Below are 25,964 nucleotides of genomic sequence, written 5' to 3' on the forward strand. Positions count from 1 at the left end.
ATCAGGAGCCTCATTTTGGAGGTCAATGATCATTATGTGCTTTCTACATTCCCAAGTCCCCATCCTCCTTACGGCAGCACCAAAAAGGGAGAAGACAGGAGGAGAGTTTGGACGCTTTTACAGATACAGCAGACTTGTTACCTGCCCGACCATGACAGCAGCATGGCAAAAGGTGCTACCTTCCAAATGGGAATAGATTCTTACTGCAAAATGTAACCATTCTGACATCATCTAAATCCTTAATCTTTAAATCTTGGCTTTCTGTGCTGATGCTGACAAACATCAGTTTGGTTTGGTTTAATATTTGTTGGAAAGAACAACCTTTTTGACAAACAGGGCTGTCTGAATACATCAGCGTCTTGGCCTGGCATGATTTGGAAGGTTACGCCCCAACAGATGCTGCTAAAGAATTAAAAGGAAATGAGAGGAAGAAATACAGTTTTGCAGCCACTGGAACTGCTTAAGGAGCTGCCTCAATTACTTGAATTACATTAATCTCACAATAAGAGTTCATCTCGCAGGTCTTGAGAGAATTTGTATGGGAAAAACCCTGAAATTTATTCTTAGGTGTCTCATAAAAAGAAGACACCAAGCAAACCGTTTCCCACACTAAGTAGGCCTAGAGACTCTTGTTCCCATTGATTCCCATTAGACTAAAGTCAAGACTTACATATATGCTCTATTCTCTCAGCAATTCTTACTAGTTGATACTAGTTCTCTTTCAGAAATTGGATAATCAATCTTCCACAGTATCAAGAATTTCAATATGAATATGCTTTGATCAGATTTCCTGCTCATTCTCTGTCTGAAAAAGGAGAAGCACTTTATGAAGGCATGGCCTACAGCTCAACTGTGTTTCTCAAAAATTGTTTTCACTTACCTCATGAGACATTGAAGAGCCAGACTATAAGAACCAGCCAGACAGGCACTTCCAAGAAAACAAAATTCTTACTGGAAGTATCTTCAGTTAAATGAAGTTTATCCTCTGGATACATTTACATAACAACCACTAACAATGTCCTAACATGTGTGGTAAATAGAACAAATAGACAACAGCACTCAAAACATGAAGCTGAATAGCTGATACAATCAGGTTTGGTTTTAAGGCTCTTCCAGCCAAGCCTTTTGTTTGTTTCTTCCTTTGTGGGAGAGATCAGTCATTCAAAATACTAGTTTTTGAGACTTGCCACCCAAATTCTCATCCAATGACAAAGTTCATTTTTTAAACATTATTCAAATGTTCAATTTTTGTCATCATCAAGCAATACAGCCAATAGCACAGTTATGTCTAGCAAATACACAAAAGCTAGAGAATAAACAATGCTCCAGGAAGGTGACGTATAGGAAAATGGTGCTACTGACTTTTTGGAAGCTGAATATTTAGTTTTCACTTGGTTTTACTATAAATTCCCAATTTTAAATGACTCCCGTGTCTCACTTATGTAGGCACTAAGGCATACGATAACACAATGAAAAGCTCAATTTTTTAAATCTTATATTTCCATTTCACAAGTGGCACACAAGAGTTAACCACACTTCCAACACAAAGGGTTGACAATACACCAGGGCAATTTCCAGAGGTGGAAAGGACACAAACTGTCACGTTCAGGAAAGGACACAGCCAAGATGGAAGGTTTTGAAAGCAAAAGCTATATTCTTACCTCAGCTATCACCATTTTTCTCAGTGTGAGAAGACAGCAGGCTATCTGAGAAGTTTTTGCAGAGAGATGTGAAATCACAGTCTGTAATCCAGCCTCTCATAAGATTAAAAAAAGAAGCAACAATGAAGAACAGGCCACAGGCTTCAAGATCATTATCTTAGCTGTCTTCTCATATAGGTTTAATATATGCAGCCTTTTGTAGGCTCCAACAATGCTACAGTAAACGAAGATTCTCTTCCCATAGAGATACCCAATATATAAAAAAGCTTAGGAAACACAAAACAAATCAAATTAAACAGCACTTAGGGCTAAATATAATAATTCTGCAGATCAGAACCTGAACACAGTGGGGGGTTTTCCTGTTGAATTATGACTTCAGAGACTGCCCAACTACACTAACAAGGTCATTATACACATGTGCCTAGAGGGTTATTCAGGCAACAGAGCTGTAACTATAGCCCTCCATTTGCAAGGGCTGATAAAAGAATGAGGAGAGCACAGAAGACAGTCTATGATACACAAACATATTTACACACAGGCTAACTGAAGTGTGTACACTGCTCAAATGTTTGGCTACTTGAGTTATACAACTTCTATTCTGAAGTTCATGCATCTGGGTAAACACAACTATTTCCTATGTCTGGTGGTGTCCAAATTCCTCCTGAGTAATCCCAACAATGTAAATTTGGAATCAGAAGATAAGTATATGTCTTGTCAAATCATGTCCACCAGTAAACAGTTTCCAATAGTATTTTTGTCTGGCAACAACATCAAATAGTAGCAACACCAAGCATTTGCGTTTTGTTTTGCCTTTCTTAACCTGTTTGGGTTTGTTTTTTGGTTGGTTATCTTTTCCCTCCCCTTGTATTCAGAGTAACATCAATTAGCCCTTCACCATTGCAGTTTCAAAACAAAGTGAACCAAAACCAGGCAATTCTGTGGAATTTGCGTTTTGGGTAGCAGATGACATACCTGCTGCTCTCCACCACATTTCAGAACTGATTCTGACACCCAGCTCACTGCTCTCTTTGGAGCAGCAGCTTGATGCCAGATAGATAGATCAGTTGTCTTGCAAAACAGGATTACTGAATGTTCTTTCTTCAAGGAGGTGAAACAAGAGTTTTCATCAGGCAGGGAATCACGACTGAAGACTCCTCATCTTAAAAAATTGAAACAGACTTCTTAAAATATTTATTTTGCTTTTTAATTGACACAGCTGCTGATCTGTGCTTTTATAAGTCACATTTGTTGTTTGGTCTGTTGTGGGGCAGACAAAAAGCTTAACACATTCAACCTGCCTAAACCAAGACAAAAAGTAACCTCATCCGCAATCTGCAGCATTTCATTCAGGCTTAGAAAAGAGGAGAGAAGACTCTCATCTTTCCTGATTCCTTCATTCCAAATGTTCTGTTCACGAGTGTAAAATTCTCACATCAGTTTTACAGCCTCACAGTGAGGGGAAAAAAAGTCCTCAGTCTAATGACTGGTATAATAGAAGTGATATACACCTAGATGCAAAACTGCTTTCACTTTTGGCAGAATATAATCCTCAACAGATATATGCAATTACAATCAAGGGCTACAGTCTATCCCCAGTTAGGTTTGTACAGGTTTTCCAGCTACAGGAGGTATATAGGTCAGACAAAAAATGTCCTGTGCAAACCATTATTCAGTGCTTAGAAGGATTTCTCCAAATGCACGCTGACTTCTATATGCATATTTGTTGTTTAAATTTGATAAATTGCAAAAGAATTACTTTATTTATACATTAAATGGGCTTTGAGTTAAATACATACTCATTAACATAATTAAAAAAGCAATAAAAACATCACCTTTTATAGTTATTTCATTACTTCCTCTGTATCTTAAGTATGGAAAAGTCAGTGGCTCAGCTACCATAGCCTGTGTTATCATGGTAAATGTTCCACCACACATAAATCCATCTTCCTACAAACAGATACGAAAAATACATTTGTGCCACCTCCAAATCAGAAGATTGAATTTTTCACTTCTGTATCAAAGTGCACTTCTGAAAACACATCTATCTTCATAACTGCATTTAGGTAGAGATCATTTTATGACAGCTACAGTCATTATAACTACAGCTATTAAGAGTTTAAAGACAAAGATTAATCAGCCATTTACAATAAGAAATTTTTATTGTGTTTGTTTTCAAAATACTTTAATACTTCACTTTTTCTGCTCTAATCCTTTTAACTTGCTACATTATGAAAAACATATCTTTAGAATGCACCTTAGGCCAGTATTTTCCAAATTTTTTGTCTTCCAGACAAGTGTATTATTATGTGCTACTCCAGCCACTCCACTAGGAAAGTAAGTCTAAAGGGCTCATTGCCATTTCTTCATTAAACACGAAGTCTTTGGTACATATACTGTATTTGATCCTTAAATATATATATATTTCCAAAAGAGCAGATATCAAGTAAACCTTCATTTATCTTTCAGCAAAGAGCACAATGCTGTTTTGAGTAAGACTTGATATAGCCTTTTTTACAATAGTGTATGCTGTACAGCTGAGCCTCTGTTTTAAGTAGCCAGCTTCAGAACATTTGTTATAACAAATTAATTTCTCTTGGGAATTGCTGAACAAAGACACTATGTATTCTGTAACAGTGAGCCACTCCAGGCACTTACAAATTCATTCTTCAGGTTCTATGTACAAACCTTAGAAATTCCATTTGAAATCTAGCTGAATAAAAATTCAAGACAAAACAAGTATTGCTATACTGTTATCTCTCCAGCGTTTTGCATAGATTCCATTTATATCCAGATGTGTTTTACAACACCACCTTACACGACTTAATAATCATTGGCAGTGTATTCCATAAGTAGAATTTGACTAAAAAGGGTTAAGAACATGCTCTGAAATTTGCTGCCCTTAAGTGGAAGCTGATTTTGTGACTTGCAGAAGCAATACAGACTAATAAGGGATTTCAAGCTGTAGCTGAAATCAAGGTGACAAACTTCTTCAATTCCTTGTTAAATAGCAGCAGGCCTGGATGGATTATTGGTTTATGTTCTGGGGTTTTTTGTCATAGCAATAGTACTGTAGGGAGCTTGTTTTTACTCTATATGCCATTTCTAGCATTTCAAACCCATAGATCATAATAAGCAAAGTCATCGTGACATTCCACTATTAATCTCAAAAAAAACCCATTATGTTGTTGCTCAGCAATTTTCTATGATTGAAAGGGATCTCTAACTCTGCAAAGCCTTGATGAAAAGAAAAAAGGGGGAAAGGAAAGAAATCACAGATGCATTACACCCATACTTTCACCAGCAACAGTTAGCAGAAGATGGGTATGCTGGATTATTGCTGCCTGTTGGCAATGCACCAGTAAAGCTCAATGTCAAAAGCTCCTGCAGGCACTGGTCAAATTAAAACTCAACGCAACAACAGAAGGCACCAAATGCCTCAAAGGACAGGTACTCCAAGAAGTTTATATATTTCTACATTAGCAAAACTTAAAAAGGCAAGTCAACTGCCTTTCCTATAAAGTGGAGGCTACTGGCACATAAAAGTCTGGGTTGAGATGCACCACTCTGAAACAGGAACAGTAACATGCAAACAGGTGCCGAGAATACCAAACTACGTTTAATTGCAGTGAGGGCTGTGTCAGGTCACGTTACTGGTAACCAGAGCTTTTTACCTCCCCCACCACTGAATCTCACCTCTATGCTCTATCTGCCTACAAGCAGCCTTTGAGGCAATCCAGTATTTCTTAATATATGATTACAATGTAGACCCCAGCTCCATCAAGTGCAGCCAATAACATAAAACCTTGACAGAGACTTCTTTTGTATCCATTGGTACATCTGGACATCACCTTAAAGGAAGGCTAGAAACCTGGAGAGCCAAGCCCAGTCAGTGGAGGGGGCCTTAGCTTCTGGAGCCATGGAGCCCTGAACAACTTACATGAGGGAATATGGCACTGCACATAACTCTGGACTGTCAGGTGAAACATGTCAACTCATGCCCTGCTGGATGCACATGGTAGTGTCAATAGATAATCCAGAGTGCCCAGAGACATTGTCAGAAGCACGCAGGAAGAGCTGGATGCTTTTGACCTTAACATTAAGGGAGCTGCAATAGCACAACTTAGACCAAGACCATAGAATCATAGAATGGTTGGGCTGAAAAGGATCATCTGGTTCCAGCCACCCTGCCATGGGCAGGGACTCCTCACACTAGACCATAGAATCATAGAATAGTCAGGGCTGGAAAGGACCTTAACATCATCTAGTTCCAAACCCCTGCCATGGGCAGGAACTCCTCATACTAAACCATGTCACCCAAGGATCTGTCCAACCTGGCCGTGAACGGTCAGGAATGGAGCATCTACCACTTCTCTGGGCAACCTGTGCCAGTGCCTCACCACCCTCACAGTAAAGAACTTCTTCCAGGTTAGATCCTGAACTTCCCTGTTTCAGTTTAAACCCATTACCCCTTGTCCAAGACCAGGAGCAAATAAGTTATCTGCCAGGAGCAGTGTTAGTCTGAGTAATAAGAGGTTATCACTCATCAGCCCATGCTGAGGAAGTACTTTAATATTACAGAGTATCATCCAACTTTCTACAGTGTCTGCTCATCAACTTACAAATCTTAACACATGCACAACATGTCAGACAAAATGCTTTTATACAGAATTCATACATGCTTGCTTTACTAAATATAGATTCTCTTCTTCAAGCTGAACAAACTGAAGGGAAACTAACAGCTACTGGATCCAAGGGGAGTTTTGCAAAGGTACTTTGACTTCTAAATATTTATACCCAACTCTTCTTGCTCACTACTTGTTCTGTCTTCCCCAACTGCCATTCTGAGAATCATAAAGCTTCCCCCTTTTGCATTTTAGTGCCACAGAAACCCAAGATCCTCTGTTGTTCTTGTTCCCTTTTTAATTAATAAATAGTTTTCTCCAATTGCAACCTAAGAACTTCCTAAGTTACCCTGAAAGAATTACTGGAAATCAAGTTCATCGTCGGTTTGCTGCTTTTTTTCCTTTGTTTCAGCAAGTGATCCACTGTTATGATTAATATAAAGCAAACGTTTACTGAACGTAAATTTCTCCCTTTAATGGTAAGATGACACACATAACATCTTTGTATTCCTGTAACCTGTAGGAAATAATGAATGCTCAAATAGCGCAAATGTGGTAGTCTTACAGGAATGTGGGCTTTGGCTCTAAAGACCTTCCTAAGATCATATGGCTGTTTGAAAACAGATGCACAGGAAAATCTGATCTGGCAACTCAAATGGACTATGCTGAAATATTCAGCCTTGGAATTGCACTGTGCTCATGCCAGGTTTCTACAATAGCATTTTTTCATCTATTGTCATTGCATGGAAAATCCTGTGTGCTTCTGATCCCTGATAAGGGACCAAAATGAGAGAAACTCAGACCAGGAGGAGGGGTGTTAGATCTGTTTTCTTGTTTTCAGGTATACGCCAACGTTATCCATATTAGAGAGCCCTAAAATTGCTTGGAATATCCACCGTGTCAAACACCAGGCATCCAGGAGACAGCAAATAATGCATACCAAGACAACAGTGAACCCAGCAACCATTCAAGGTAGAGCATTTCCAGTACAAGCCTCCAACCCCTGCAGAAATAATCCTCAGAAATGGTCTCATTAAAGGGCAGCTTCAGATACAAGAGGCTATTTGTAGGAAATCTAAGATTAAGTTATTAGTAACGCAAACTGGATCTAAAAATTGTCAGCGTTTACCCTGCTACAAGACCTGTACATCCAGAATGTGACAGCCTGTCCGCTATACCAGGTGAGCAAACCAGGCTTTGGCTTCTGTGCACTGACCAGCTGCCGCTCTCAGCAAGAACTAAAATACCACCTTGAATCAAGGCCAGGATATCAGCACCCAGCCTGAGCAAGTTCAAGTTCCCAGAAACCTCCTGTGCAGCCACAAGAGAGTTCTACTCATTGCAGAGTCCTTTCCTTTTCCCTGCCAGCTCCCGCACCTCCCACCTATGTGCATGGGACACATCAGAGGGAACCATGGCTGCTGCTGGAACAAAATGCACATTCCTGAGAGCAGCAGCAGCTGCGGGTCACGGATGAACAAGGACTGGCAATCATTCCACATGCAGAGGGGGAGGAAGAGATAGATTTTATAAAGATAAAATAATAAAACCATCTCAGATGATTCATGTAGCTGTAAGCACACATAAACAGCCTATAAAACATACTTCAGAAGAGTTCTGGTTGCATGCTCTAGCAGCCGGTTGCTAACTTTGATCATATAAAAACCAACCTGGTTCAGAATTAACTGCAAAGTTTATTTTCTCCTCTTGGAGTTGCATATGTGTGGGGGTGGGCATCTGGGGAGAGGGGGTGTCTGTGTTGTTTTTCTTTAAACCAAAGATTTTGGGTGCATGCTTATTTCTCATGGTGCATAGGAGTTACAAAATGGAAGTTGCCCACAGTTTGCTATTTTCTGAATATAAGTTGGCCAGTCATCTATGATTATTTTTTTCTTTTTTTCTTAAAGAAAAAGAACTGTGAAATTTAGAAAGATTGCAAGAGAAAATGAATCAAGTCTGGACACCCTCAATCTTTTCAGATTCATTCTTTTTCTTCATAAAACAATACTTGGCCCATACCTGACAGTGTTCAAGGCCAGGTTGGACAGGGCTTGGAGCAATCTTGTCTAGTGGAAGGTGTCCCTGTCCGTGGCAAGGGAACGGAACTGGATGAGCTTTAAGTTCCCTTCCAACCCAAACCAGTCTGGGATTCTATGATTTTGTAGGTCACCATTAGACCCAACATAAACAACAAGAGGATTTACAGCATCGTTTCACCAGCTCCCTTACAGTCAGTCTGAACACTTGAAATACATCCCCATCCACTGCGCATTTGGGAACATCCCATGAGATTAAAGTTCTCATAAAACTTACATCAAAACCTTTGACACCTTTTGCATGATTGGCAGGACTTGAGGCTGCACACCATTTCTTCATGTAAACTTGTGCCTCATACTTCACACCCCACCCCCCACAAAATCATGCCACTCACAACAGCTGCACCAATATATTTGCAAGCATGCTCAACACACTTTGCAAACAGCAGCTACTGGAGGGATCAAAAGGTCCTCTAGTTTGGTCTGTTGTGAAATACATGATCCTTAACTTATTTAGAATAAGCAATAGTGAATGTAATACCTGATGCAAGGGTTCCAGCAAAACTGACCGGATACCTAAAGAACTCAAAATCCTAAAAGCTGCAAAGAACAGGATGACAGTTACACCATTATCAGTTTGCACCTTCACAGTAGCAGCTTGGCATGCAGAGACCAGTCACTTCCATGGAAGATCATCTTAGTAAATAAAGCAACTCAAATAAAGACCAAAATAAGAAAGGAGTGCATTTCCTGAAGCTTCTTACCCACTTTTCAGCAAGCACAACTTGAAGTTACCAGCAAGACAGCAGGTAACTTCAGAAACTTGTCTTGGTTATCAACAGTCAAAACACCACAGAAAGAGAACCTCTGAAAGGGACAGGTTACCAACTCCGTTTCCTGTAGCTACCATTTTATATACACCAGTAGAACTGAATGCAAAGAGTTAACAAAGGGGTGAGGGTGTGACTTTGATGAATGAATCCTTGTTACATAAATAAAGATTCCTTTAGTGCAGGAAGTCTCAAGTAACTGCCCCATTACATATTGCACTCTTAATACTCTATAGGAGCAATCAAGTTCTGCAGATAAACCAAAATACTTCAAGACCAGGCAGCCAAAACAAAACACAAAAAAATCCCACCCAAACAGTACAAGCAGAGACAAGAAATAATTGAGCTGTAAGTACTGTGCAGTCTCACAACTAAACACAGCCCATTTTTCGTCATGCTGGGAACCTCAGATATCACCTACAACTTGCACAGAACTTAAACTTGATTAATGCAGAGCAGTTTCATGTAATCAATACCAGTAGTTGTGGCACAGAACATGCAAAACCAGATACAGATATTACTACAGGATATTATTACGAACTTACAGAAGGCACATTTAAACAGTATTCCCCAAAGTGACTTTTGCAAACACTTCAGCTCTGAGGGTTACAATTTTGTGTCCCGAGGCAGGAGGGCAACAAAGCATGACTCCAACATTATTGCCATAATCTCATTAGCAAAGCTGCCATGCTGCTGCTGTTGTCTGCCCATTGAGGGCTTAGCACCCACTAGCCTAGTTTGGATGTTCAGCCAATTATCAGAAAAACATCAGGACATCAACCACTATGTATTAATCATCAGAGAAGAAATTATCTTAGCTAAACTGAAAGAAAAATTTCACCTTGACACATTCACAGTTCTGAAAGTCTGCAGCACTGCACTTTTAACCCGCCTTTTGTACAGCATTACTCCCAATACTTTCAGTGAGGAAGGCCCAGCTTCCAGCTCTGAAGCTTTCCAACAGAAACTTTATCAGGTTGTTTCAGCCAGCCACCAGCTCATATTGCTATAAAAAATGTTCCTCAACAATAGACTTTGAATGCAGCCTGTTTTCCACCCAAGTCCGTAAACCTCCACACATTAATGAGCAGTAATTTCTAGCTCACCACCCCCTTTACTGAAATTTTTTTTTTTTGAAGAATATATATCAAAAGTACAGATTACTTTTTTTTTTAATGGTACATTTTGAAGTCTACAACCTGCTAAATACAACAGCTATGTCTAAATTCCCAGCTTTCTTACCATAGGCAATAAGGCACCTAAAGGAGAATAAAAGAGAAAGAAAGGACAACCATCAGAACAGAACATACCGTGATTAGTCAAATATTTTCGCTACTTTTCTCTCAACACAAACACACCAACAGGAGAGGAGACCCAGATAAGCTCTCTGTGGACCATATGCTCAGTGACTGTAGCTCAAGACTGACACCTGAGGATGAGCTCAGGTGCCAAAATTACTTTTCTGTTGCTATAACATCAGCCTTTTCACTTGTCACTCCATGTATGACATCACATGCAGTGATATATTTCAACATACCATGATAATGACACACTACAGAGACCCAATTCAGGTGGAGCTGTTCCAGTTCCTCGGAGGAAGACAGCCTGAAGAGGCTCAAGCAGTCCACAAAACCCACCTTACCACTCAAGCCTAAAATCCTGTACAAAGAAAATGTCACAATATATACTTCATAATAGAACTTAAGCCAGACACTGCACATTCTCCATGACCATTTGGTGTTTCACTGCAAACATTACTGTTACTTTACAAAGATTTAACCATGGGAGGAAACAAAGACAGATACTGAGAGCAACAAGTTGTCTTTCCACAATACCTATGTAGGGATAAGTATTTAGCACTGAAAGGCTCACAGAGCTTGTGTTGAGGTTTTTTACGGGGTTTTTCTTTGTTTTCGTGGTTTTTTACTTACTGATAGGAAGCACTATTCCTTCAATATTTAACAAGCAAGTTAAGAAGCAAAACCTCTTGGACAACAGACATGCAGGAGCTGCTTTTTCCAAAGCAAGCAATGGTATTTGTTCCCACCCCGTGCAGCCACTGCCCCGCAAAATGGTGGGCAGCTCCTCAGCCCCTGGGGCAAGGGGGACCTCCAACAACTCCCTAAGCAAAAACTTAAACCAAGAGCCAAAAAAACAGTCTTTGGTAACATTGTCATGTATAAATTTTCTGAGAGAGGGAACACAGCAGAAGGAGGGGGGACAGAAGGGAGGAGAGTGGAAAGGGAAAAAAAAAATAAAAATAAAAACAAACAACAAACTTAAACTATAAAAAACAAATCCACAAGCACACAAGAAGTACAAAACCCAAACAAGAAATCAAAGATTCTCCCAAAAACTACTCATAAGATACACATGAGAAAGCATGTGAATAAACTCCCTAACACAGAGCATCAGAAACAGCAACACAGTAGATCTGATGCTAACACAGAAACCAGTATCGAATTGTAATCCTTAATTCAACCAATTTCTTAAGCATTTATATTAAAAATACAGCAAAATAAACCCCTGATCACCCATGAGCAGCCACCCTGTCTTGCAGGCTCTGTTTCAGCTGCTGGATGTCATGAAAATGGGATTGAATGCCAAGGACTGCCTGTAATTTTTGCAGTTTTATTTATTATGCAGATTTTCTGCTGCTTGTTTTTAAGAAGCTCAAGTATCTCTATTACCTGCCTCAAGATTGTTATTCAGGTGACTGAAACACAAATACTGCTGAATATCCAGGTAGAGACCTGGAGCTGTACCTTTAACCTCTGCTTTCGAATTCACTTCATATTTGAGTGGAAGCAAGCTTTCCAAAATTACTGTTCTCCTTTTCCTAGCAGAAACAATCTGGCAGTGTGGTCAAAGTATGTTTGTTATCCTACAGTGTGCTATGGTATATTGTGATTCACCTTCTAATTATATAATCACTTAAGTATGTTTCATTTGTTTTTTTTTTCTTCCAGAGTCCAATTCAGTGTAAAGGACAGGCACAGAAGGGAACACAATTAAGCTTGCACAGTCCTTAATTCTATTAGTTTGTAACTACTAAGTGCTTGATTTTGCAACTGAGATAACACCATAACATAGTAATTTTTACATGCAATCTGGATATATGTAGTCTCATGCGCTAAGTGTAATTAATTTTTTTCTACATCAGCCTACATCTATAATGCAACAAGTTCATCATGCATTATGTTTCAGCATTTCAAATCAGTGAGAAGACATTTTCTAGCACCCTTTTCCTTTTGATATGGTTAGCTGACAGGCATGTTAGTTCTGTTGTTCTCTTTACCTAGTGCTGAGATGCCTGAGTACTTTGTAATGCTGATTTTCATGTCATTCTGGTTTTGAACAAATCAGTCCTAATCCTCTGGAGTAGCAGGAAGCAAAATGAAAAAATAAGCTTGAATCAAATTAAAGTTCAAAGAAACCTTGCAAATGGGGAAATGAAACCAATCTAATTTTTGAAATTATGGAACTAGAATCCATGCCAGCAAAGAGGTGAAGGCAAACATACTGTCCAAAGCAAAGCAGCTGCATGGGTGGGCTGGGAGTCTAGACTATCCATGTAAAAGAAACTTAAAATATCCTCAAATCCCACAAACAGTAGGGGACAAAGAAAAAGTCCTACAGAACTAAAAACCTGGCGAGTGGGATAATGAGCAGTGGGTGAGAAAAGGCAGGACCAAAGCACACCAGTAGTATATGAATAGTCAGTAGTATTAATGGCTCAGATATAACACTGCAGTGGGTTTTAGAAGGGTTTGTTTCCTCCTCTTTTACAGGAGAAAAATATATAATGGTAGAAGACAAAATCTAGAAGTTGGAAGGTGAAACTCCTTGAGAAAGGAAAAAATAAAAACACTTGCTCATGCAGTTCCACATTTGGAGTGTTCGCTCTAACAGATTTTTGTCAAGCCCTAGGTGGAGACCTCATACCAAGTAGACCTCATCTGTTAGAGCTCGTTTAATCTGACAGCCTGCACCATTTGAGCATAGAGATGAAGTGCTATCTCATCCAAAGAGTCATGTTTGGCATCATACACAAGGCCAGACACAGTTCCTATTTCCAGTATCTCAATGGCTTGTGGTGACTTTGGCTCTGATAATAACAAGGAATCAGTTAAAACCTGAAGGTCTCATATTGGGATCTGTTAGTACTCAAGGGCATCTCTTGCTTCCATGGATTCACAATACAGGACAGTTTTGTCACAGAAACATCCATAGGGAAACAAAGTGACAGGAGTTCTGTGTCTTCCGAAGTCCACCTCCAAATACGTCCAACTGTATTTTGGAAATAAATATCTTAAATAGGAAAAGGAAGACAAGAGGCCTTACAGTTCCAGGCAGCATCTTACAGACAGGTCTTTCACCAAAACAGATTTATATGGAATAAAGGGATTTCAGGGGGATCAATAGAAGCACAACGTCAGGAAAATTACTGCGTGAGTGCTGTAAATTGCTGAACTATAAGCAACTTTGAGATGAGTTAAATCACAGTAACAGACACTCCTGCACACTTTCTTTTCATAACAGATAATGGATTAAGATAATTGATTTATCCATGCACACTTGGAGGTGCAGCAGGGCAGCAATGCCTCAGTGCAGGTAACTCTGAATGAGACACAACAGGAGAACCGGTTCTCAAACAAGAGCCCTAGAGCAGCCTGAAGGTTAGTGATGTGGGAACCCCCATTCCCATCTCTTGCCCCAAACAAGGTAGAAAGAGGGTTTACAGCCCAGGGAAGATGGGCCATGCTTGTTTACACAACTTTCTTCTTTACTTCACGGAAAATATTGAAAGATTTGCCCTAGTGTGATGCAGGAAAACTCTGGAGCACCTAGTATGTTCACAACACTGGAAAACTACTTCTCACCTAGCTCTACCACAGACTTTATATATGGCATGTTGTCAGGTGTAACCTATCTACACATTGAAATGCTTGCACATTACAACATATTCAGATACCTGTACTTCAGCTTAATTTTCACTTTTCCCTTTAGAATGCAGTACAGTCACGAGATACAATTTAGCCCTTCAGAGCACCTATACCCAGACCATATTCCGCCTCTTCTAGTAAAGGTGGCCTTTAGATTCTTCACTAAATTATAAAACTAGTATTGCCTAACACAGCATTTAGTATCACTGGCCTGTTTCCGCTTAACTAAACATACTCAGGTCAGGTTCAAAGCATCTGTGCATTTATTCATGGACTTTGAAATTCTAGTGAAGGTCACCCGACAAGTTATATGTACTTTAGTAGAAGATAGCAAAAATGCAGTAAAATACCAAAATCCACCACAGCCATAGTCCTTCCTAAACACAATTAAAAATAATTTTAAATATGGAGAGGACAAAACACATGGGAAGACAATGAAACAACTGTAGTAGTCAGTATTTTTCATGTGTGATTTCTACCTGCTAATTCCAGATATTACACTATCATTTCATTTTCATCGAGGCTTACAATCGCTGTTGAAAGCATTCCTGGTCCCAGCCAGCAGAAAGAGAATCCTGGTTGTGTGAGGATTCCTGGTGCTTGAGGTGTTCATCTTTTTGCCTTTACTGTCTGGAACTTCTTTTCCCTTCCAGTTTGTCCTGCTGGTGCTGCCAACAGCACCTTGTATGGATTGCAATAAACTAGGGAGATCCTTGCTTGCTGCTATCCCTCCTAAATCGCAAACTTAGCTAATAAAATCAGACACTTATTTTTTCGTCCCATTTCCAGCAAGGAACAGGAAGTGCCAGAATCTGTGGGGGTGAGGAGGGTAGCTGTTCTCGTGGCATTTCCAGCTGGAGTCAGAAGCAAATCCACACAAAGGCCTTTTTGCTTCAGTTACTCAGCCCAAACTTGCAGAACATAAGGGGCGTGACACATTCAGACACTTCTCCAAGCTCTTCGGTGCCTGTTCCAGCTGCAGATCCCCAAGACTGCCTTGAAAGCGGTACTACCAGTGAAAATGAACCAAAAACTGGAGCAGGGCAGGATTTCTATTTGGATTTATGCTGGAGTACATACATACTAAAATAATCTGATCGCTCACTGGGAATCCTCCTTTGCAACAGCTTTTTCTTTATTAATTTTATTTTATTAATAACCCCAGTAACATTACAGCCTCTGCAGGAAAGAGCAAGTTGGACATGCCAGCACTCTGTCCCTCCATTTGTGCCTCTCCCATTTCCAGGAAACACCAAGAGCTCATGGCACGACCCCCCCCAGACACCCAAGCAGCTGATCCAGGCAGGTGAAGAACCTCAAACAATTCCCATGACCAACTTCACCACTCCAAATGTAAATCAATGCAGCAACCACTGCACACCAGCACTCTCCTTTTGCAAGGGGACGGACGGATGCAAGCAGGAGAGCGTTGTGGGAGCAGCTGTTCGGAAACTGCTGCATGACGTTCACTGATATTTCACCCGTGCCTTTCGAGGTGCTCCCTGCTACAGTGGGAACACACTGCAAAACGTATGGCGCTGCACCACCGCTGCTCGCAGGAGTTGCACGCTTGTGGGTGAAACGATTTTCAGGCACCTGTACTGCCTGAAATGATTTCGGGGTGGGCAAGGGCTGGTTTTTATGGTTTGGTTTTTTTGCCCCCTTTTTTTTTTTTTTTTTTTGGGGGGGGGGGGTGTATTTTATGGGGTCTTTTTATTGAAGGACGAGCAGAATGAAAACGCACCCATCCCTCCTCCCTCCGCCGATGCTCTCTGGTCCCCATATTTCGCCATGCCCCCCCTGAGCGGGGGGACTCCCCAGTTCCCCACAGCATCCATCCCCGCCGCCCGCACCACCACCCACCTGGCGAAGGCGCGGCGGGCCGGCGGGGGGAGAGGGCCCGCCTCCCGGCGCGGGGGGCGCGGGGGCAGCCATCTTCTCGCCCCGCGACTCCGTTCCGCCGGCGCCCGCCTCTCCTCAGCCCCGAGGCAGCACCACCACCATCATAGCGGGGACCAAGGCCCCGCGGCAGGCGGGCTAGCGGCCGGTGACCTTCTCGGGACGGCGGTGCCGCTGCCTGTGCTCGGCTGGGGGTGCGGAGCTGCGCGAAGGAGGAGGCCGGGCTGCCAATGAGATCATGGACAGCTCCGCGGCTGCCAGCGGGCGGGAGCAGGGGAGGACCCGCCTCGACCTCGCACACGCACGCCGCTAGCACACAGTCACACGCAGCCCCACACAGCACACGTTGCCCTGCATCCACACACAGCTCCTTGCTCACAGCCCCATGTGGGCAATGGAGCTGTGTGTAGATGCAGCACGAGTGGATGTACACACCCACTTTCAGCATTCCAGCATCTGAAGGGGGCCTACAAGGATGCTGGAGAGGGGCTCTTCATCAGGGACTGTAGCAATAGGACAAGGGGTAATGGGGGTAAACTGAAACAGGGGAAGTTCAGGTTATATGTAAGGAAAAAGTTCCTTAGTGTGAGGTGGTAAGGCACTGGCACAAGCTGCCCAAGGTAAATTGGGTAAATTGGTAAATTCTTCATCCCTGGCTGTGTTCAAGGGTCAGGTTGGACAGGGCGTTGGGTGACATGATCTAGTGTGAGGCATCCCTGCCCACAGCAGGGCAGTTGGAACTGGATGATCTTAAGGTCCTTTCCAACCATTCTGTTTCTATGACACAAGTAGGGCATCCCTGGGCAGTGGGCTAAGCCCCAGCAACACCGCCCCCCCTGGCGTGGCTTCATTTTAATTGATAACAGCTTGTTATAGCTTCTCATTCAGCCCTAAGTTTCAAAACACAGAGATAAAATAGTGATCTGTGTTTTAGCCAAATGCACATATTTTGAGGTGCAATCTGAGAATTACAGAATCAGCCAGGTTGGAAAAGACCTTTAAGATCATCAAGTCCAACCATTTCCCCAGCACTGAAAAGGCCAACACTAACCCATGTCACTGAGGGCCTCATCTGCAATGTTTGTGAACTCTTCCAGGGGTTCTGACTCCACCATTCCCTGGTAGCGTGTTCCAATGCCTGACCACCCTCTGAGTGAAGAAATTGTTCCTAATATTCAGTCTAAACCTCTCCTGCCACAGCTTGAGGTCATTTCCTCTTGTCCTATGACTTGTTACTTGGGAAAAGAGACCAACCTCCACCATTATTATAATTACCACCATCGTAATTATTATCTTTCTACACCCTCTAAACATGCAGGGATTACAACTGCTGGTTGGAACATGAAGGGGAGAGAAGGCTTCCTTGTTGCCTGCATTCTGATACATTAAGGCCACAAGGGATGCTATCATCAGGGAGTCTGATCTCCCTCAGGCATAAGACAGGAATTTCTGGCAATGCCGTTCCCCTTGGTGATTCCTATACCAAACCCCAAGCAGCTTCTTGATCCACAGTGGTGTCAGAAAGACAATTTGAAATCACAAAGTTCAAATGAATCCATTGTATTATCCCTAGGCAAGTGATTCCAACGGTTAATTACACTCCCTTATCTCCATATTTTAGCCACAGGAACTTGCTGCGTCCCTGCCTACTGGGCCAAGGAAACCTTCACTCATATTTAAGCATGCCACCATGTCACAAATCTTCATCAAAATATCTCTTTAGGGACAGAGCCATCTGAGAAAAGGGACCATCTTTTTGCTGTAATGTGCTAGCAGAGAAGAAATTCACTGCTTCACCAAGTTTCTTCCCAAATATAGTTTTGCTCTTTAATACAAGGTGTAGGGAGACTATTAATCAAAAGCACTCCTCTGCAAAACATGGGCTCCTGCCCCGCCCCGGGCTCATGAGCCTGCTCCAGTTTGTGTCACTGTACCAGCCCTCCAGCTTTCAAGGACTACCACCTAAAGCAGTCTTTGGAGGCACAGACTCAAAAATCACCATGATTTCTGCTGCATAAGGGAGTTGCTAAATTTACTCCTACGAGCTAATTAATTTTAAAACTACTTAGTCTTGCTTGTGACTGGATTGAGCCAATACCTTTAGTCCCACCTCTGACTTCATATTCCTACATCCTTGCCTTGCCAATGCTTCTAACGTGTGACATGTCTCGTAATGAAACAGGAGATAAGGAAAACTGTTAATTCTCATTTGGGGAATGTTCCAAGTGCAGAACAACTTTTTACAAACCCATAAAAAGAGAAGTTCAGACCTCGAGCAGCATAAAACTCAAGGCAAACACAACTTGAAGGTAGATCTTTCTATTCCCTACAAGAGCTTTCATCCTGTTTACCCTTATTTCTCCCATCAGCACTCTCCATCTCCAAATATTTCCAGAAGCAATGCCTGCCCACACAAAGGCACTTCTCATCCTTGGATCTCACTGGGTGCTACACGCATCAAGCAGGTTTACTCCTGGGAACTACCAGCAGATTTCCAGCCTGCAACGGAGATGAGGAGCTCAGGAACACCAGGGCCATGGAGAGACTGGGTGGATCTGGAGGAAGAGGAGAGCCAAGAAGCACTAACAACTGACAGCAGTGGTGGGAATTAGATAGTTAGTCAATGACAAAGCTTCTGTTTGAAGTCTGCAGTATTCAAAGGCGCTGCTGGAGGGTGGCTCCCAGGGGACCTCATGGCTTCAATGATCCTGTTCACATTCAGGGCTAGTCTTCCTTCCTGTTTCCCTGCAAGTCTATTTGACCACTTACCTCCAAAAGTATGAGGCTTTTTTCCCTCTCTCTTCCTTTCCTATCTCCCAAGCCTTTGCCAGGCAGAGGACTTCCCTCACCTCTGTGCTCAGGTGCAGCCCATTCCCAGTATGGAGTTGCTGGGGGCAGGTGGGGAGAATCAAGGACAGTAAAATTCCCAGGAAATTAACTTTCCTGCAAAGTTAATCAAGTGCAGAGAAGCTCCCAGTGGCCTTTTACTGTTATGGCCCATGGAACTGTGGAAAAACCTCTCTCCTAACCCCAAATAATCTAGGAAGATTCAGAACTGGGCATGAGGACAGCCCAGAAATGCCTCAAGACACCACATCCCAATTTTGTTTCTATGGTTGCAATAAACTTCCCAGTTGGAAGCAAGAAAGAGCAAGCTCTGGTACTCAGTTACTGCCTCCCGGCAGTGAGGAGGGAAGGAAGAAACCATCCTTTGACCGGCACAAGGCCCCAACAGACATGGTGAAACAATACAGATATATAAGGAGTGATTCAACTTTCTCAGTTCATCTGCTGTCTTTCTTACAGCAGCAGTGCTTCAGGCATGGTTTCCCAGCTAGCCTGTGCCCTGCCTGAAGAGGAAGACTAACACTTATAAAGGCAGCGATTCAGCACTGCTCGCCTTAGAATAATTGAGGAGAGTACAAAAGGGCAATGCTCATCTACGTCAGTTAAAGCTCTTTGGGGACCTTGCTTCAGCAGAGCATCATGTCTGCTGGGGACTTGTCTCTCTACAGTTCCACCTTCTGCACCACACAGGACATGCGCAGCGGGTGCTGTTCTTCACCTAACAGTCCTTCACAAAGCACCTTCGAGCTTTAAGGACATACACCACCCTCATGAGTGCTAGACCCAACATGTAGCCCAGAAGCTGTAGCCCAAACAGAGGAGGTGCATGCCAGATGCTAACATCAGCCAGGAAAAAAAAAAATCCACACTGAAACTAGATCCCACACTTCTTAAGTTCCCTGGAGCACAGCCAGCTTTTTGCTCCTGATCCAGCTTTGTGTTTCCACATACGAGGTAAAAAAATGGACTGAAAGTGCTCTCTGCCTGGCCTCAGCCTCTGCCTCCTCTGCCCACCATGGCTGCTCCAACACCATGTTTCCAAACGCTGCTACTCGGCTTTGGCTCCAGACAGAGGTCTGTGCCAGCAGGAGCTGGGGTTGGTGCTGGAAGAAGAGCAGGAATAGAAGCAGAGGGTAAAAATCTGACTGCAAATTAGATGCAGGGCAGAGTGGTTATGATTTTTTAGGACCACCTAAGGGACTTAGATGACAAATACATATTTAATTGGGCATTCTAATTTTCTAAGCATCTTTGAAACCCTCTGCCAAGACCAACTATGTACCATTAGTTTTCATGTCCCGCTTTGGGGAGCAGCCTGTTCTATCCCAACACAGAATATAAGCTTCACCTTAATGAGGAAAACCTCTTTTCTGCTCAAAGGACTGAGTTATTCAGTCTAGGATATCTCTATTTCTAAGTTGTCCTTTTGTCCTCAGTTATATCCTCTTTATACTATGGTACTAACTCTAATATTGTTCAATTTCTTAGTGATATCTGCAGGTCCTGGGTTAATTACCTCCTGCAAGCAGTTTTATTTCCAGCATTTAGCATACCCTTTGCTGTGCCTGGGAGTTCAAATCACCTGTTAGCATGGCTTTGCCCTGTTACCTGCTTTTTCACTTGGGCAGTGATTTTCCACTACAGGTCTTTTTGGATGAATAGCCTGTAGGATTCATAATAACCAGTTTTCCATGCTAAAATATTTCTAGTATTGGGCCATAAATACTCTCCTGGGATCTTCTGAACAGCCTCTACCCCTGAAAGATCAGGGTTTCTTGAGGGATATTATTCCTGGGCATAAAAAACAGGGGCCAGGTTAGTCAGCCTCTGATTTTGTACTTGACAGGAGGATCCTGAAGTCCCCCCATTGCCTGCCACAGCAGTTCAGAGCGTCACCACTCCAGTAACAGAACGGTGGGCAGAGAATTAACAGCTAGATAATGGATAAATGAGCCTGATCTAACCCTGGCTGGTCTCTACATGGGGGAAGAGATGCCATGTTCATATAGAGATCATCAACTTTCACACCCATGTCAGAGGAAGATAAAATTTACATAGTGCTGCAGCAAGCAGCATGGCTGCTCTTCCTTGTGCCCTCTATTGTGTTTCTGTTTTACAGCAAAGCTGTGCTGGCAGCAACAATCTCTTTGGGTTGCTGTTATTTTGATTTGCCAAGCGCGAGTGGTGAAAGGCTGAGCTGGATTCTCAGACAGCATCATCTCTACCGTTTCTTCAGTTAAAAAACATCACTCTGTACTTTCTAAGGACATGTCTGTGAGAAAGCCTGAAGGATATTTGCAGTGGCTGACGCTGAGCAGCTCATGCACCAGCTTTGCAGCGCAACCATGCAATGTGATGCACTGCCTTGTAACAATCATTGTGTGGTGTGTTGGAGAGGAGAGCTGCCTGCAGACAGATCTGCAAACAAAGCAGGGGCACCATGGAAACTGCTAGAGAACAAAGGCACTGCAGAAACGGATGAAGTGAAGTGGGAAGCAGTGCTACAACCACTGCATAATGCCCAAAGTACTTCTCTTTGCTTGCATTCACCTCCCAGAACCGCAGCATCTGCTGCACCCAACTGAACTGTGACCTGCCCGGGGATTCAGCAGGGTCAGGGTTTGTGCTTCCTCACCTCCAATAAAGAAAACTAATCAGAAATCAGGACAAGCAGATTTTGCACAGAACTGTGTTTTCTATCTCCAAGGTGATGATGTAAAGTAGGGCAGCATGTGGGAAGTACAGAGGAAGAACATTTACTCTTTAGTAGGTGTCACCAAGAACTGAAAAAGAACCTACCAGAAGGGATAATAAAGTAGGAGTTAAAAATAGTCTGCACTCTAGAGGGTCAGGGGCCATTTCAAGGAAGCTTCAGTGCCTGTTCATCCATGTTTTTAGTTTTCCCTGTGTGCCAAATGCTGGTGCTAGGGTGCAGAGCGAAAGGAAACCTCGATCCCACCAGGTTGCTCTTACTTGTTCTTCATTTTAACATCTGCTGTTAGCCAAATCTTGACCTTATTTGTTGTAAGACAACCCTAGGGAGTGATACTATCTCATTCCAGCTAACAAGAGTCCATGCCATACCTTCATTGTATAGAAGTTATAGTGGAGCCTACAGGAAGACTCCTACTGTTCTGGTGGGAAGCTGACATGCCGAGTCCACTGCGTGTCATCTTCTTTTGTCCAGGAGCAGCTGCAATGCCATATAACTGTAGGCTTTGGTCTAGAAACTTTGAAAAAATTGTATTTGCTCCAAAGTGACAGATGATGTGCTATTTATAAGATTTGTGGATTTTCCCCAATTTGGTGGCCATGAATAAGTACCAGGAAACAACCTCTAGCAATTCCCACACTGCCTGTACTGATGTCAAAAAGCCACTGCATGACACTGACAGTTCCTTTTCCTCTCCAGTGGCTCTGAGTATCAGTGACAGATGAATACAAAACAGATGGGATGGTGGCAGAACCTCATCAGATGGACCTGATATGCCCCAAGCTGCGCATGGTATTGCACAGATTAGTGTCAAATAATGCTTTGGATTTTGATATTTAAAGACAAACAGTGGCTTTAATCTTTCATCTTGTCCTGTCCTGATGTCAGGATCCTCAATTTGATTTTGACATTATGCAGAAGACATACTTGAGAAGCTGCGTGTATATTTTTGTCTACCAGCTTTCTCTGTAAAAGAGTAAGAGAGTAAAAAAGTAAGAGACTTCTCGACTGCATGACATACATGGCTTATTGAATCACTGCATTTAAAATCAGACCAAAACCCCTCAAACTTTAATCTTAACAAGTATTTGGTCTGCAAGATTTTTCTCCTGTGTGTTTCTTAGATTGCCATTAGCTCACATGTAATTATTTAATAGCTATATTACTTTGGAAATATCTGTTTGTATTTGACCATAGCAACTGACGACATTTACATACAGTCCAAGAGATCCCTGCAAGATAGTCCGTGAGCACTTACAACAGAGGGATGTCACTGGAAAATAATATCTTTACTTTGTGACAGAATTACTCCTTGCCTTTTGCACAGCAGAGTGTCGTGGTTTAAGTCCAGCTGGCAACCCAGCACCACGCAACCGCTTGTTCACTCCCCTTCCTTTCCCAGCTCCCGGAGGGATGGGAAGGAGAATCGAAAGAATGTAACTCCCACGGGCTGAGATAAGAACAGTGCAGTAACTAAGGTATAACACAGACCACTACTGCTACCACCAATAATGATAATGATAAGGGAAATAACAAGAGAAGAGAATACAACCCGTCACCACCTGCCGACCAATACTCAGCCCAACCGAGAAGTGATCTAGCCCTTCAGGGTAATTTCCCCTAGTTTATATACTGGGCATGATGTGCTGTGGTATTGAATACCTCTTTGCTAGTTTGGGTCAGGTGTCCTGTCTCTGCTTCCTCCCGGCTTCCCCTCCTCCCTGGAAGAGCGTGAGACTCAGAAAGTCCTTGGTCAGAGTAAGCATTACCTAGCAACAACTAAAAGCATCAGTGTTGTCAGTGTTGTCCTCAGGCTGAAAGTCAAAAACACTTTACTGCACTAGCTACCAGGACTGAGAAAAACGACTGCTACTGCCGAGCCCAGGACAGTATCCACCCCTTATTCCATACCATTCACGTCATGCTCAGGTCTCACATTTTCCAATATACCATCACTCTTGTCACATATATATATATATACACACACACACACACACACAAAGAGAGAGAAAGATCATTCCTTAGCGCATGGACCAATCCCTATAAAGCTGCTGAGCCCATTTGGTCTACGATGTCAGGCTCCATCTCTTGTAACAGTCTTTCAGAGCAGGAGAGGCTGTGTGCAGTGTTGGATTGTTGCCTGATGATGATATCACAGAACTCATCTGATTTCATCAAAGTTCATTCTTTGTTGGGATGATGGTCAGAGGGAAGTCAGGACCAGTTGCTGGTGACCTGAAGACATCTAGTTGGTGGGCAATAAAAGTGCTACATAGCAGGCAACAGCATACAATTGAGTTCATTGTCTGTTTTCCCCTAAAATCAAATCCCCTTGAGGTATACATCGGACTTCCCCATCTTCCTGCATTACCCATAAAGTATATCCGGGTCCCTGAGCAAAAGCAATCCCACGAGTGGGTTTGCCTTTACCTGAAGCAGGAATAACCCAGACTGTCTTCCCCAGCAAATTCTTCATGTGCACCACAGGAACTTTATCAGCTTCTACAGTATGTAAAAGTTCTGACTGGGCTGGGCCAGCCCTGTTGGCAGATCCTCTGGTGTTGACCAACCAGGTGGCTTTTGGTAAGTGTGTATCCAAATGTTTGAAAGTCCCACCACCCATTGCTCTCAGTGTAGTTTTTAACAGCTGTTGTGGTTTAAGCCCCGGCTGTAAATTAGAACCACGCAGTCTACTTCCCCCCCACCCCCCCGGAGGGATGGGGAGGAGAATCGAAAGAATGTAACTCCCACGGGTTGAGATAAGAACAGTCCAGTAACTAAGGTATAACACAAATCACTACTGCTACTACCAATAATAATAATGATAAGAGAAATAACAAGGGAAGAGAATATGATACCGCTCGCCGGAAAAGAGAGCCCAACCGAAAAAAGAACGTGCCCTTCCGGGTAGCTCCCAGTTACCTCCCTGGGCATGACGTGCTGTGGTATGGAATACCTCTTTGGCTAGTTTGGGTCAGGTGTCCTGTCCCCGCTTCCTCCCAGCTTCCCCTCCTCCCTGGCAGAGCATGAGACTCACAAAGTCCTTGGTCAGTCTAAACATCAGTGTTATCAGCTCCGTTCCCAGGCCGAAAGTCAAAAACACAGTGCTGCACCAGCTACTAAGAAGGAGAAAAATTGACTCTACTGCTGAACCCAGGACAGTATCCACCCCTTATTCCACACCATTCATGTCATGCTCAGATCCCACATTTTCCATATACCCTCACTCTCATCTCAGTGCACTGTTATCTTAGTGCACGGACCAATTCCTATAAAGCTACTGAGTCCATTCGGTTCATGATGTTGGGCTCCATCTCTTGTAACAGTCTTTCAGGGCAGGAGAGGCTGTGAGCAGTGTTGGATTGCCGCCCGCTGATGCTGATAGCCCCCCCCACTGCAGAACTCGTCCGGTTCCACCAAAGTTCACTCTCTGCTGGGATGACGGCCGGAGGGAAGCCAGGGCCAGTCGCCGGTGCCCTGCAGACTTCTAGTTGATGGGCTATAGCAGGCAACAGCATACAATTGAGTTCATTGTCTGTTTTCCCCTAAAATCAAATCCCCTTGAGGTACGCATCGGACTTCCCCATCTTCCCGCATTACCCACCAAGTATATTCAGGTCCCTGAGCAAAAGCAATCCCACGAGTGGGTTTGCCTTTACCTGAAGCAGGAATAACCCAGACTGTCTTCCCCAGCAAATTCTTCATGTGCACCACAGGAACTTTGTCCCCCTCTACAAAATGTAAAAGTTCTGACTGGGCTGGGCCAGCCCTGTTGGCAGATCCTCTCGTGTTGACCAACCAGGTGGCCTTTGGTAAGTGTGTATCCCAATGCTTGAAAGTTCCCACACCCATTGCTCTCATTGTAGTTTTTAACAGCCCATTGTACCGTTCGATTTTCCCAGAGGCTGGTGCATGGTAGGGGATGTGATGTACCCACTCAGTGCCATGCTCTTTGGCCCAAGTGTCTGTAAGGTTATTCCGGAAATGAGTTCCATTGTCTGATTCAATTCTTTCTGGGGTGCCATGTCGCCACAAAATCTGGGTCTCAAGGCCCAGGATAGTGTTCCAGGCAGTGGCGTGGGGCACAGCGAATGTTTCCAGCCATCCGGTGGTTGCTTCCACCATGGTAAGCACATGGTGCTTGCCTTGGCGGGTTGCTGGGAGTGTGATATAATCAATCTGCCAGGCCTCCCCATATTTATACTTCAGCCATCGTCCTCCATACCAAAGAGGCTTTAACCGTTTGGCTTGTTTAATTGCAGCACATGTTTCACACTCATGAATAACCTGGGCAATAGTGTCCATTGTTAAGTCCACCCCTTGATCACGGGCCCATCTATATGTTGCATCTCTGCCCTGATGGCCTGAAGAGTCATGGGCCCACCGGGCCAAAAAGAATTCACCTTTATG

The sequence above is a fragment of the Psittacula echo genome (assembly GCF_963264785.1).
Source record: "Psittacula echo genome assembly, chromosome: 1".
NCBI classification, from domain to species: Eukaryota; Metazoa; Chordata; class Aves; order Psittaciformes; family Psittacidae; genus Psittacula; species Psittacula echo.